At 46.2% G+C, this 15,101-nt stretch overlaps 1 protein-coding gene across 1 annotated transcript in view; it reads left to right on the forward strand.

Annotated features, from left to right (window-relative positions):
• The first annotated feature begins 1,413 nt into the window (after positions 1-1,413).
• Positions 1,414-15,101, forward strand: part of Aktip (AKT interacting protein) — a 28,887-nt gene continuing 15,199 nt past the window's right edge. Inside the window, exon 1 of the mRNA XM_021260903.2 lies at positions 1,414-1,540. The gene's annotated coding sequence lies outside the window, so the exon portion shown is untranslated. The remainder of the gene's footprint in view (positions 1,541-15,101) is intronic.

Consider the following 15,101-nt stretch of genomic DNA (forward strand, 5'->3'; position numbering starts at 1 on the left):
TCTCCAGCCCTTTTTTATTTTTCATTTTAAGACAGGTTCTTGCTAAGTCATTAAGTGATGCAGGCTGTGCTTGAATTTGTGATCCTTCTACCTCGGCCTCCCAAAATGCTGGGATGACAGGCGTGGGCCACCATGCCTGGTTCATTTAATTCATCTTGAAGACCATTCCATATTAGCACATGGAAAAATTTCTTCACTGTCTTTTTCCTGTATTCCATTTTCAGATGTGCTGAAATTCTCCTACTCAGCTCCTCCCCAAGGAACATTTACATTGCTTCCAATCTTTTGCTGTAATTAATGACCTTGAACACCCGTCTGCGTATAAATCTGTTGGGTAAATTGCTAGAAGTGGAATTCTTAGGCCAAAGAATGTATACATTTGAATTTTTAATAGATGTCACCAAGGAGGTACAACTTAAGCTCTGGCAATTTAAAATGTGTTTGTTTTCATACATTTTCTAACCAATGTTTCTTTGTCTTTTCCACCGGGGCATTTTAAACAATGCAATTCTAGATTGTTTCTCACCTTACAGGTGAAGTTGCCTCCAGACGTTGACACTGAGCAGGAGGGTGACAGGAACAACCTTTGTATTTTGTGCTCTTTTCTCTGCTTGGTCTCTTTTCATGCCCCCACACTCTTCTGTCCCCCTTTGTCCAGGAGGAAACAGAAAAGTTTATTCCCTCAAGGGGTTTAGTATAAGTGGGACATTCCTTTAGATTGTTTCCTTTAAAACAGAAATGGAGGAGCAATACCCAATAAGGAGGACTCCTCCATGGGCTCTGGGCTATTCATTCATTCAATTCAGCAACTACAATAATGCACTGCTTAGTCCTCCTGGCCGATGTGTGGAGATTTTGGTGTGTGGAGATGCTGCAGATTGAATCCAGGGCCTTGTACGTGCTAAGCACACACTCTAGGGCTGAGCTGCACCTTTAGCTAGCAAAGCCCCCAGGGGCCACCATGTGATGAGCTATACAGTGACTGAAGTGATGATTCCCCTCATCTTCACTGTAATTATTATTTTCTTGGCACATTTTCAAGGCATTTTGTACCCCCAAGTTGTTAAAACGTGGACCTTGTTGAGTCCTTCCAGTCCCTAGGTGTCTTCAGCACCTTCAGCAGAGAGAGCATGTCATTTCCATCCATATCCTGCCTGACTTTCCTGCTAAGGTGCATACCATAGCCTCAGGTCTTCATTTCAGTTCACCAGTGAACTCGATTGCTATGGTGTGTGTTTGGATGTCCCCCCAAAGCTTCATGTGGTTGAGGTGGGACTTTCTTTTTCGGAGGTAGTTGAATCTGGAATGTGCGATGCTGGGGTTAAGGGCGTGTGATTACTAAACCACTACATGTGAGTGATTGGTTTGGCGCCACCCTAATCCCGGTAGCCTGAATAAGATAAAAGGGGTAGAAAGAGGTTGTTAAACTTTCTTGTTGCCTTTGCTACTGTGTGGGCACCATGTTGTTTCTCCTCTGCGATGCTTGTTTGCTATCCCAGCTTCGGAGCCAGCCAATTATGGACTGAAACCTCTATGAACTGTAAGCCAAATAAACCCCTTCCTGTTTAACTTTGGGAGTCAGGTATTTTGTCTCAGCAATGAGAGAAAAGTAACTAACACAGAAATTTGGTACCGAGAGTCAGGAACAAACCCACACAGACAGAGTGGATTCTTGCTGTGATGTTGCCTGGCCATGTTGCTTAAGCCTAAAAGCCTTGGGAACCAGTTTGGAAAGGTTTTGAGAGACCGACCAAAGAGGCAGCTCTTGTGTGCTCTAAACTACATGGCAGACTCTGGTCAGAGCCCAGAAAATCAGAATAATGCTGCTGCTGGTTGGGATGGGGGTTGGAGGCCTCTGCTGGGGACTGCATTGACTGCTGGATCCCTGGCAGTGTATGTTGTGCTTCGGTAAGGAGTAGGTCTGCATTTTGCTTGTGTTTGGAAACATTGCCTGGGTGGCAGAAGAAATTTCAATGCAGTATATTATTGGGATGGTAGCATGGTGGCTGTTGAGGGCTTTTGGCTGGATCTATGTTGGAACTTAAGAGCCAAGAACCAGCAGGGTGATTTGAAGCATTTGGCCAGAGGAGAGACTCCAGTAGAGCTGTGGATTGCAAGGATGAAACAGAGGAGAACATGGTTGTTGAGAAGGAACAGGACAATGGAAAAATGACCTGAGACCTTTTGTCAGAAGGGAAGAATGTATTTGGGATGTAGGAGATTCCTTGGGCTGTCTTAGTGTTGCTGTACCTATTGTCAAAATTAATGAGAAGCAAGGATTGTGATTTTAATAGCTCTCTCATTATTTTAATGTAGTGATATGTTGATGTACATAAGACTGTTTTTAAGGGTTGTTAAATTATGTATATAAATGGAAACCCAAAGAGTTTTAAAATTTGAAGCCATAATGTGGAAATGAGTACAAAGAGAATTCTATATATGTATTGTGGTATTAATGTAAATCTGAAGAAATCAGGGTATGTTAAATTTTCACGAATCTGCCACTAGAGACTATGGTTTAAGGAAATGTGTCTGGTTGTCAAGTTGAGCAGGGGTGGATTGTGGTGGATTAACTAATGGTCAATTTGTAACGCCCAGCTGAACTCAATCAGCATGGTTGGGCGTGGAGGATCCACCTGAGGATTGTAGCCATAAAGAGGGAACTAGAGGGGAAGATCGTGGGCTGTTGATTTTCTAGGAGAAGCTGACTGTGGATGGTTTTCCTGATGTGAACTAGGCTGTTCTTGTCAGAAGAGGAGCTTAGGACCTCGCTGTCACTGGGAATGGCTGCTGTTTTCGTCAGGGGAGCTCTGGTCTTCACCATAAGCATCACTTCCTGGCTCCAATGTGGATCCCTCAGCTTGGTGGCACAAATCCTTCATCTGACTGGCGTAGGTTTTCTGGCTTCCACCACTGGCCTTTGGGCCCTCCAGGTGCAGATCCATACGAACAAACATGAGACATTGCTGTGGGCTCTAGGCCACTGGCTGGACTCTCCTGGAGGACATTGCATTGGACTCAGCCTTTAGCTGGACTTGTGCGGGAAACTACTGGGATCCAGGCCCTCAGCTGGATCCTTTGGGCCCCTAGTGAGCAGTTAATCTCTTGCACTCCTTTGCATTTGACTTTTTGGGTACTTATCCTAAAATAATCCTATAAACTATGTGTCCTATAGTAAATGTATTCTCTTGCCAAAACCTTGACTACAACATTGATCTTTTTTTGAGGCTGATTTATTCCAGTGCCAAGAACTACTTCTTTTTAACTTCTCATGCTGTTGAATGGAGAAAGTCGAGAGCAGAAAAGAAAACCCCTCTGCTTGCCATGTTGATCTTGTTTCCCTCTGGCGCTGCGTGGGCACAGGTTGTGTGTCTCGGGGCCCAGGAACCTGCCCTTGCCTCCTTTCTATGCCTGAAGTTGGAGACCTGGGGATTCCGGGCTCCGCTAACGATTTGTGCAATGTCTCTGTGCCCAGTGTACCATGCACAGGATGGACAGACCTGGCTCTTTTTCATTTCCATGTCTAATTTATGGAGGGGGTGAAAAAGTGTATACAATTTTACCATGTCTCACCAGCCTTAAAATTCTGAAATTACTTTGGTCTTTGTTGATCAGCAAATAAATTAATTTTCACTTGAAACAGCATTTTTAATGCCTTTCACTCTGGCTTGGCCTCACCCCACGGTCCAGTTACTGAGGTAACTATCACCAGTCAGAGCTGTAGATCAGAAATAGTTTGCCAGACTTGCAGGCATCGATTTATTCAAGCCATCTGACACAGCTGATCATATTTTATTTTCCCAGATCTTCTCTCCCAAATTGATTTTTCAGAAAGTTTTTAATACAGGTTTATTTACCTGGCTAATCCATTTATCTTCTGTTCCACCTGTAAAGTGGAGAAAATCCCTGGGGTGATCTGCAAAAGGAGAGAGACATTCTCTGGGTGCGCCTCTCGCTGCCTCCCACTGCCTACCCATCCACACACTCATACACACATGCACTGCACACACAGCCTCCCCCTCAAAACTGGCAGCTAGTTATCCATGAACTGTCAAAACCGCTCTTCTTTTTCCTGAACCTTCACTTCTGCAAAATCTCAGCATTGCACTGTCTTTAAAATCCTTTCTAACATTAGATCTTTTTTTTTTTTCTGGTACTGGGGATCGAACTTGGGTCTTTGCGCTTGCGCAGCAGGCGATGAAACCACTGAGCTAAATCCCCGGCCCTCTAACATTAGATCTTTAGAGTTAAAGTGGGTAGAGTTGGAAGAAATGAGAGAATCCAGACCAATCTCCCCCTTCCACTGTCTGGAACCTGAGACTCTTCCTGCAAGTAAAGGGACCCAGTCCTAGATCATTGTGACAACCACAGCAAGACAGTGATTGTGATGCATTTCTTGCCTGCCATGCCCCTTCCTGCAGCCTGAGATTCTTCTCTGTTTCTCAGCAGAAAGGTTTGAAGTTGTGGAGGCAGAGAACTTTCTCTGAGGTGCTCCAGCAAACTGGCCTGTGGGAGGGTTCTTCCATGGTTGCTGGGGTGCTAGGTTGGTACAGAGACCCTGAATGAGGAGAATGTCAGAAAAACAATGTAAGCACATGGAGAATGTAAGCAACTGTTGTAGACAGGGTTTGCAAGGGAATAGATTTAAAATAAGACACATAATTTATAGGATTATTTTATAATATTCACCCAAAAAGTCAAATACAGAGGACCGCAAGAGATCTGTCCACATGCTAGAGACCCAAAGAATCCATCCAAGGGCCTGGATCCCATGGCAATGTCCTGCACAAGTCCTGCTAGAGGCCTAGAGCCCACGCCAATGTCTCATGCAAGTCCATATCAAGGATCTGCCCTGGGAAGACCCAAAGGCCAGTGGTGGAATCCAGAAAACCTCCACCAGTGGTGTGAAGGGTCTGTGCCGCCAGACTGGGGGATCTGCACTGGAGCCAGAAAGCCATGCTCAAGGTGAAGACCAGAGCTCTCTGACAATGAGAACACCCAAGTTCATATCAGGAAAACCAGCTGTGGCAAGCTTCTCCAAGAAAATCAACAGCAAACAACCCCCCCGCCCAAGTTTTTTTTTTTTTTTTGCCACTGGCAACAATCATCAGGTGGGTCTTCTACACCCAGAACCGCACTGACTCAGTTCAGCTGGGCATTCCAAATTGACCAGTAGTTAATCCACCTCAGCAACTGTGTGTGCACTCATGGAGGGTGTTACACAGGGAAACCTGAGCAGGACACCAGCTCGCCCGGGTGCAGGAAGCTGCTGGGCATGGAGGGATCAAGTATGGTGGGGTCACAGTGCAAGGCCAGCCTATGGGGCACGAAGGTCTGCATAGAGGTGGATGGTCCTGATCAGAACATCCTCACAATGCTCATGTGCCGGAGGCTTGGTCACCAGCACAGCAGTGTTCAGAGGTGAGGCCTTGAGAAGTGACCAGATTAAGAGGGCTTTAATGTCACCAGTAGATTAATCAGTTGAGGGACTCATGGCTGAATGGGCTATTGGGTGGTGGTGCCTAGTTGGAGAAAGTTGGTCACTGTGGGGGGTCCTAAGGGATTTCTCCCTCTATCCTACCCCCTTCTGGCTGCCAGGAGGTGAGGATCTTTCCTCTGCTGTGTGCTTTTGCCACAACACACTGCCTCACTGCAGGCCTAGAAGCAACCATGGAATGAAACTTGTGAAACCAGAAGCCAGAATGAACCTTTCTTTGTTTTAAGCTGATTTTCTCAGGTGTTTTGTCACAGCACCAGAAAGCTGAGTAACACCATGCTTCTGTTCCTCATGTTCCCACCCCTCTTTGGGTCCAAATTGCACAGTTAATAACTTGCTACCCTGGCCCAGATTACCCCCGCATTCTGTAGAGATGGATCACGACTTCCTGCTTGGCACGCTGGGGGGGGTGGGGGGGTGGAGAGAAAATGTGTGACATCTTAAATTCTCTTATTTTCAGCAGGGCTGCTCCCTTGATTCCTGTCTCTGTCTTTTCTTCCACTATTGGGTTCTTGAGTGTGTAATTTGCAGAAGGGAGGGGCAATGCAGAGGGATTTGCTGTCCCTAGAGATTCTCCTCACGTCATCCCCATGGCTGTCAAACCAGACCGGGGGTCACAGAGAGGTACTTGTTACACAGATGATCATGTGCTTACATCCATCTTCTTGCAGCTCCCTTTTGCAGTGTGCAGCTGGATGCCCCACACACAGACAGAGATAAGAGCTGTGCCTCATGCAGGTGGAGGCCTCCTCAGGGCTCTGGTTTCCTCCAAGGGGCCCCCACCCTCCCATGGACTCCCTGCAGTAGCGGCCCCGAGGGCAGCGCTCATGGAGACTCCCCTCAGATCAGGTGTGGGTGTTGCTTACAAATGCAGAGACCACCACTCATTGGCAGGTCCCCTTATTCCTCATCGGCTGTTCTCTCATTTTTTATAAGTTGGTTTTAAATACTGACAGTGGCGCTTTGCCCAGGGGTTTGTTTGCAGAGTGCTAAACAATAGACATAGTTCTTCTCTGGAATAAAGGAGACAGAGGTCACGGATACCTTTGGGGGCCACTCAGCCAAACCGAGAGGATTGTGGGGGATGGTGTTTTTTGGAATTGAAGAGCTGCCTCTCTCCTGCCGTGTATTTCTCACCAGTACAAAACTCACACATCAAATTACGAAGTGGCCTGAGCCACTGCTTCAGCCTCCCCATGTACCTGGACCCATCCAAGGAGGGTCTGGGGCAACAACTGCTTTCTCTTGCATTTGTCACTTCTCTTTGAATGAAGTGCAAGCTTTTTGAAGTCAAAATACCACATCCATTCTTTGTTTATTCATTCCTGACATGGAAAGGACAGGATTTCTACTTCTGTTTCCTTGGTGCCACTGCCAAAGTGTACGTGGATGGCTGGCTGATTAATTGCCCTGATTCCCTCCTAGGAACACCGGTTTCCAGCCCAGATTGGTAATATTGAGAGGCAAGGGTTGCAAACTGACAGCTATTTTATATTTGTTCTTTGGCCTGTGTTGTTTTAGAAGCCATGTGACCACAGAGCCAGGCAGTTTTAGATCTAGCTGCCTGGGTCCACACAGTCACATTGTCTTCGGGGCTCTGTGGACAGCTACCTCGTGCCCACCGCTGAGAGAATAAGCTGTAGACAGCTGCTCAGAGTGGAGGCCTGACCGGTCCTGGGCCAGAAAGCCCCACCACTGCGCACCAGGACCACACACCTGACAGACACGAGAGCTGAGGTGGTGTCGGGACCAGGGTTCTCTCAGTTTAAGCACAGGAAGCTCCTGATCTAGGACTTTGCCAGAGTCCAGAACTGCACGATGGAGACTCTTTATACTCCAGGTGGTCCCCAACTTAATGATGATTCAACCTATATTTTTTCAACTTAAGGACAGTATGAAAGCAAAACACATTCAGTAGAAACGGTATTTGAATTTTAATCTTTTCCAAGGCTCGAAATATCCAGTACAGTCGTCTCATGTGATGCTGGGTGATGGGATTAACCACAGTCCCCAGCCAGCCTTGTACGCACAGGGGAAGAACAGGGTGTACAGGGGGCCGTGCTGCTGAGCCCGGATACTTGGAAGCTTGGGTGTGTGGACTGTATTTTCCACATATGATATTTTCATTTCCTTATTAGGACCAAATCCCATTGTAAGTCGAGGGGTTTGTATTACCTGAGAATCTTCAAACCAGTGTGGGGTATGAAGGATGGAGAGGAATGGACAACTCTTGATTGGTCAGTCCTGGTTCTCTTGGAAGTGGGGTTCTGGGTGGGGTGGAGTGGGTCCCATCTGAACTGAGACAAAGAACAAGTTAGGAAACAGGGGTCCCCGGGGAGAATACGGAGGGGCACACTTTGCTGAGAGGGGAAAGCAAAACCAGATTCCATTTCTGGTTCTACTTCCAGGCTGAAGCCATCTTCTCTGAGCCTCAGTTTCCTCTTACATGTAGGGCAGGAGCAGCTCCTGTCTGGCACACAGAGGACCTAGGAGCTGACATGGATCAGGGCTCAGCAGCGGCCAGAGTCAGGGTATGGCACATGTTAGCTTGGGTCACTGTTGCTGTGATTACTGCTGCTGCTGGGACAGTGACCTTTACGGTTCCTTCTGGTTGTGGGGTTTTCTGATCCTGAGTGAGGTTGGAATCAATGTAGACAACAGCCGGCTCTGCCACCATGAGGCTACCAGTTAGGAGTTCCCTGGCATCGTCATGCGCTGAGACCTCCGTGTAGACAGAGTGTGGGGAAAGCAGCGTCTCAGGCTGGCTCTCCCAGGAGGGTGGGCCACACTTTTTCATATAGGCAGCATTTTTTTTTTTTGGTACCGGGGATCGAACTCGGGTCCTTGCACTTAGGCAGCAGACGGCGAAACCACTGAGCTATATCCCCAGCACTTCTTCATATGGGAAGGGGCCGATCTGCAGTAGCAGAGGAAGCTGCCATTTCCAGTCTCCCAAAGGCAGCATTTGGTCAACTCTTGAGGGCTGTGTGGCTTCGCCCAGTGCCATGTCACAAATAGCACAGCAAAATGTATTAGGGTTCTGGAGCCTGGAGTCTAAGATCAAGGCACCGGCAGGGTGGGTTTCCTCTGAGTCCTCTCCTTGGCTTGCAGCTACCCTTTCTCCTCTTTGCACCATTGTCCCTCTGTGAGAGTGGAGCTCTGGTGTCACTTGTGTGCCTGGATTTCCTTCTCTTATGAGGATGTCAGACTGTATTGGGCCCTCCCAGCTGACTGCACTGAAACGTCTCCAAATACAACCGCTTTCTTGAGGGGTCAGGGCTTCATCCTGTTGATTTGGGATGAGGGTACAGTTCAACCCATGATGTGTCTGTCATGCATGCACTGTGAATCTTAGGTGCTGCTTGAACGAATACTAAAAGCAGGTGCCCTCCTGCTTACTCTGGGAATGTGACTGCACAATGATGACAGTAGAGAGATGGATGCCATAGAAGTGCCACAGGGGTTGTAGAAGTGTCCAGAATGGACAGAAATATAACATCCCTGCCTTCTCTGGCTTCATATAGCTTGTGGATGGGGCTGGATGGGGGAGATGGGCCCTAAATAAACATGGCTATTTAGGGTGCTTAATGGTGGTAAGTGCTATGGAACAAAGTGAAGCAGGTACTAGAAGATGAAGACAGGAAAGCTCACACATTAGGGGCTTTCAAGCAGAACTCTTGAGGGCTCAAGGGAGTTGAACTGTGCTGATATCTGAGAGCAATTCATTCCAGGCAGAGGGTACAGCAAGTGCAAAGGCCCTGGGGCTGGAGTTGCCTGGGAATGTCCAGGAACAGCAGAGTCTATGGTGGCTAGAGGGGGAAGAGTGGTATGGAATGGGGTCAGAAAGGTACCTGGAGACAGATGACCAAGTGGTGTGGTTACCTTTTTTGGGACCTCATGCGCCTTTGGTCTATGTGAGCTGGAAAACCAGAGGGCAGGGGATGAGCAGGCAGTGGCATGACCTGACCCGGAGGCTTAGCATTCTCACTGCTTGAGGGGAAGTGGGGGAGGTAAGAGGTCGTGGTAGCTGACCCAGGGCAGTGGCCCATGGAGCTATGAATGATGTGGGGATTGACTTCTTCTTCCCAGGTGATCCTTCGCTCCTCCCCCTTTCTGGGTGACATTGCTTTATACTGCTGATATTTCTGCTCAGCACACACCTTCTAATCAGCGATGGCCACTGGTAGAGCAGGCTCAAGATTATAGGACCTTGGCTGCTCCAAAGGAGAAGCAGGTCAGAGGTTAAGTGAGGCCTCCTTCCTCACCGCCACTACGGGATTCAGGGTGGAAAGACCCCAGCTGCCCTGATACCCACTGTGAGGCTGTGGGTGGATGATTTCTTCCAGGGCCTTGGGGTGGCTGGGACTTCCCAAAGTGCTCACCCTGGGTTAACTGGCTCCCCACCTCCGCCCCCATGAGTCGGCCGACACCACCAAACCCCAAACCAGTGTGACCAGTGCAGATCTACCTAGCTGGTGATTAAAGGAAGCAGTTGCCTTGAGCAGCCCGGTCATGTAACCTTGGGATGACGGCCGCTTATGTGACTATGACTTACTTGTCTAGGGTGCTGCCCCTCCAGGTGATGGCTCCAGGCCACAATTCCACATACAAGACCTGGCCAGAGCACCACACCCGGTTTCAGTCATTCCCAGCCCCTCAGTTTACACACACACACACGCACACGGAGCACAGAATTCCTCACTACCCCCAACTCCACATTAGTGCGTCTTCGCTTTAACTTTTGACTTCGGGCCCTAGTGTGAGTGGAAAGGTTCAATGCCACAGCCATTGAAGTTTGGGGAATGAAGATCCCAAGGGAATTTAGCTTTGGTGGGAGTAGAAGGAATCTGTACTTGTGTGCAGGGAGGTTTGGGGGCTAAAGGTTTGAATTTTCTTAGCTCCGATGGTCATGAGAGAAGATTCATGAGAGAAAACTCATAGATGTTTAGAGCATCTCAGATGAAAGGCTCAGTAAAAATACTGAGTACATCCCTCACCCCTGTGTACTTGAGCCCTCAGTGAAGATGTTACCCTGCTTGAGACGATTAAGCCCTGTCTTTAAAGAAAGGAGAAGACTCTTTTAAGCATGAAGTTTTTCAGAAATTCAAATGTCAGCTCAGGATTTTTTAAGAGCATGGATTTGTTTTTAAATATACGTATAATATTCCTTGAGATACACTTGGACAAATTAATTTCTGCTTTGCTGCTTGCATTCTTCCTGGTGTCCACCAGAGGGCACTCGACCACCCACCAAGAGGAGCCAGGGTGCATTCTGCTTGGGTTACCTTAATCCAACACCTTCCCAGGCGTGAAGCTCGGGCTGCTAGGATAAACTTTACCTGTTAGGGGTCACCTGCAAAAGGGGAGGGGGGAGTATAAACAGTGTCAGGAGAAGCTGCTACCTGTTACTGGGGAAAGTCCAAATGTCATTTGTGGGAAGCCATTAGGATGTACAGCATCTATCTCTGCTAGAAGAAGCAACCAGCCTGTTGTTGCTGCTGCTGTTTTATTGGTACGCGTTTGCATTAAGTAATGGTTACGGTTCTTGTGTGGGGTCGGTACGTGTACATAACTCATTTTAATTCCTTTTTCATCCCTTTCCCTCCCTCATCTCTGATCCCCATTCCATTTGAGAAAGATCTGTCTCCCTATTGCCTATTATCTGTCTTTTATTTTGCTGCACTTTAATTTATACTTTGGGTGTAAGGTGTTTTCTCATATAAGAGAAACCATGTGATATTTAAGCTCACATGTCTGATTTACTTCACTTAACATTTTGGTCTCAAAATGCATCTTTTCCTACAAATAACTCAAGTTTATCCTTTATGGCACCATAGTACACCATTGTATGTAAATACCACATTTTCTTTATCCATTTATCTGTTTGAGTTGTGCTGCTGTAAACATGGGTATGCATGTGTCCCTACAATATGATTTCTTTAACTCTTTTGAGAAGAGGCATAGAAGGGGACTAGCTGGGTCAAATGGCCCTTCTAGTTTCAATTTTTTGAGGAATCTTCATACTGATTTCCATAGTGGTTGTGCTAGTTTACATTCCCACCAACAATGTAGAAGGGTTCCTTTTTCCCTGCAGCCTCACCAGGAGTTATTATTTGATTCCTTGATTATGGGCATTCTTTCTGAGGTAAAATGGAGTCTGAGTAAAATGATGCTTTAACATTCCTTCAAAGCCAGGCATAGTATCACATGTCTGTAGTCCCAGCACTCTGGGAGGCTGAGGCAGGAGTATAACAAGTTTGAGCCCAGCCTGGGCAACTTAGTGGCTTAATAAGACCCTCTCTCAAAATAAAATATAAAAACAGGCTGGAGATGAAGCTCAGTACAAAGGCCCTAGGTTCAATCCCTAGTATAAATAAATATGGCTGGGGATTTAGCTAAGTGGTGCCACCCCATGCCCTAGAAGTGCAAGGATCCAAGTTCAATCCCTGGTGCCAAAACAAATAAATAATAAGGGCCCAGCAGTCTGTATTTCCTGTTTTGGGACACATGAAGGAATATTTTGTATTTTTCACATCAGAGAGGAAAGAAGTGTGGACATTCTTAAAGAGTTCACAGTGTGGGCCTGGGGATTTAGCTCAGTAGTTCTGCTGCCTCCCTCACAAGCACAAGGTCCTGAGTTCGATCTCAGGTACCAAAATAAAAACAACAAAGAGTTCACAGTGTGCCAGTTACCAGGGACCTGAGCCTTGGCTTGATCACAGGCAGAATGTGGCAAATGTCTGCATGCAGAATGCATGAACACCTGCCTTTAAATTCCTGCTGCTCTGTCACTATTATCACAGCAACTACATTTTGCCACCTAATGTCTCCTGAAGCATGATCAGTACTTTTTTTTCCTGGTACCAAGGATCAAACTCAGGACCTTTCGAGGTAGGCACAGTGCCACAGAACTACATCCCTGGCACCAGGATCAGTATGTTTTTAACCAGATTCAGCTTGACTAGTGAGCATTATGTACCCAGCTGTGGCCACAAGAGCAAGTCTGACTCATGGACCCAGTGATATTTGTGACAACTAAGTTTTTTTTATTCATTAAGTTTATTGGTACATTTTAGGTATTCAATACAATGACATTTATCATTGGAAATTTGTACCTTTACATGATATATCTTGGTTCTTATTTTTCCCCAATCCCCTGGCCTCCCTTTAACCCCTCCACCCCTCCCTATTTACAAAGACTTTACAACTAAGTTATTGACAGTAAATTAGCCTTAAAAGTGAGGAGTAGGAATGACCACGATACCTAGCTGAAAGCTTCAAAATTCACTAATATGTATAGTACCAGGCAATTAAGAAACTTCTGTCAGCACAGAGTATAATTCTGTTTTTAATTGTTGGTTCCTACATAACTGTTGGATGGAGTTTCTACTAAATCAGAGCTCAGAATCATAATAATCTTCATCCATGAAGACCTGCTGCCAAACATGCTGAATCAAGCCTTCAAACCTTACAGTTTATAAAAAACACAGGGACCCATGATAACATCAAATGCAGTGACTAAATCTGTGTGTGTGTGTGTGTGGATTAAACCCAGGGCCTTCACACTGAGCTACATTTAAAAAAAAATTCTTTTCAATTTTTGAGGCAGGGTCTTGCTAAGTTGCCCAGGCTTGGCTTAAATTTGCAATACTCCTGCCTCAGCCTGCTGGGATTACAGATGTGCACCACCATGCCTAGTATGACTAAATTTTGATTGGATCCTGATTCCAAGAAATGATACCTATTGTAGTCTATTTTGGCTGGTATAGCAAAATACTACAAATTGGGCAACTTATAAACAATAGAAATTTCTCAGTTTTATGGTTGGGAAGACTAAGATCAAAGTGCCAACAGATTTGGTGCCCAGGAAAGCCTGCTTCCTGGTTGATAGACTCCTGCTGTGTCCTCCCTTGGTAGAAGGGAGGGAGTCAGCTCTCTGGGGCCCTTCTTATTTATTCATGTATTTATTTATTATATTGGATAGGTCCAGGGATCTAGCTCAGTGGTTCCGCCACCTGCCTCACAAGTGCAAGGACCCAAGTTCGATCCCCGGTACCAAAAAAAAAAAAAAAGATTATTATACTGGAGATTGAACTGAAGGTCTCCCACATGCTGGGCAAGAGCTCTAGCCCTTTTTATTTATTTATTTTTCTGGTACCAGGGATCAATCTTAGGACCTTGCGCTTGTGAGGCAGATTCGGTGCCACTGAGCTAATCCCCGGCCCAGCCCTTTTTATTTTTGAGACAAGATCTCACTAAGTTGTCCAGCTGGCATTGAACTTGTAATCTTCCTGCTCCAGGTGAGCACTGAGGCCCCTTCAATAAAGACACTAATTCTGGCGGGGTGTGGTGGCGCACACCTGTAATCCCAGCACTGGGGAGGCAGAGGCAGGAGGATTGCTGTGGGTTCAAGGCCAGCCTGGGCTACATAGTGAGACTCTATCTCAAAAAATAAAAGTAAAGGGCCAGGGATTTAGCTCAATGACACCGAGCCTGCCTCAAAAGTGCAAGGTCCTGTGTTCAATCCCTGGTACCAAAATTTTTTTTTTTTTTTTTTGGTACTGGGGATCGAACTCAGGTCCTTGCGCTTGCACAGCAGGTGGCGAAACCACTGAGCTAAATCCCCAGCCCCAATCAAAAATTTTTTTTAAATAAAGATGCTAATTCTATGCATTAGGGCTCTCTCTTCATGAGCTAGTCACCTCTCAACACCCCCCCCCATCCTAATACCATCCCATCAGGGACTAAGGTTATAAAATATGATTTAGAAGGGGCACGTTAACATCAGTTCATAACAACAGCTATAAAAACTTTTTCTTGCTATGTGATAAGTAGGACTATTTAAGTTGGTCTAGGTGTGTGACAAGGCCAGGAATTTAGAGTGAACTTGTTTACGTGCGACTGTGGCTCTGTAGTAGTGTAAGGGAATGTCCTTGCTCTTAGCAAATACACACAAATACTTAGAGGTGAAGGGCATGGTGACTGCAAGGTATTTTTAAATGAACTCAGAAGGAAAAACAATAGGAAATGAGTGTGAGGGTCTTTATTGCACTTTTTCTGTATTGCAGATACTTCTCACAATAAAATGTTGGAATATGGGATAGTAACAGTATCATTTGCTTGCTGGGGGTAACTCTTAAAACACTAGGAGTACCCTGTCCCCACCTAGTACAAGAAGGGAGGCGGCAATGCCTAGAAATGCCTCTCCCGTGCAGACCTGCAGACCCTGTTATTCACCTACAAGTGAATACCCCCCATTATCTGTTTTGAGTCTGCCACCTGAATTCAAACTGACCTTAAGCTTTTGCCATCTTTCCACATGCTTTCAACAACAAAGTGTGTGGTTTTTCTAAGAGCACATTGCTCTTGTGCCTGGCGGTACCGTCATCAGCGCGAGAGAGCGGGTGGCTATTTGTAGCACTGTGCCATGTTCAAGATGCTGTTTGATTATAAAAGGAAATTAATTCTCTCCCAGCCTGTATGAGTAATGCACTATATACTGGTTGCTTTTCCTTAAGAATAAATCTTCCCAGTGATCCATCAGGTACTCTGACATTATTTTGAAATGCTGTAATCTGTCTGTAAATTTGATCCCTTTAGCCAT

Source organism: Heterocephalus glaber, unplaced genomic scaffold (genome assembly GCF_053883595.1).
Source record: "Heterocephalus glaber isolate CG9 unplaced genomic scaffold, H.glaber_assembly_v1.0 deba00000071, whole genome shotgun sequence".
NCBI lineage: Eukaryota > Metazoa > Chordata > Mammalia > Rodentia > Bathyergidae > Heterocephalus > Heterocephalus glaber.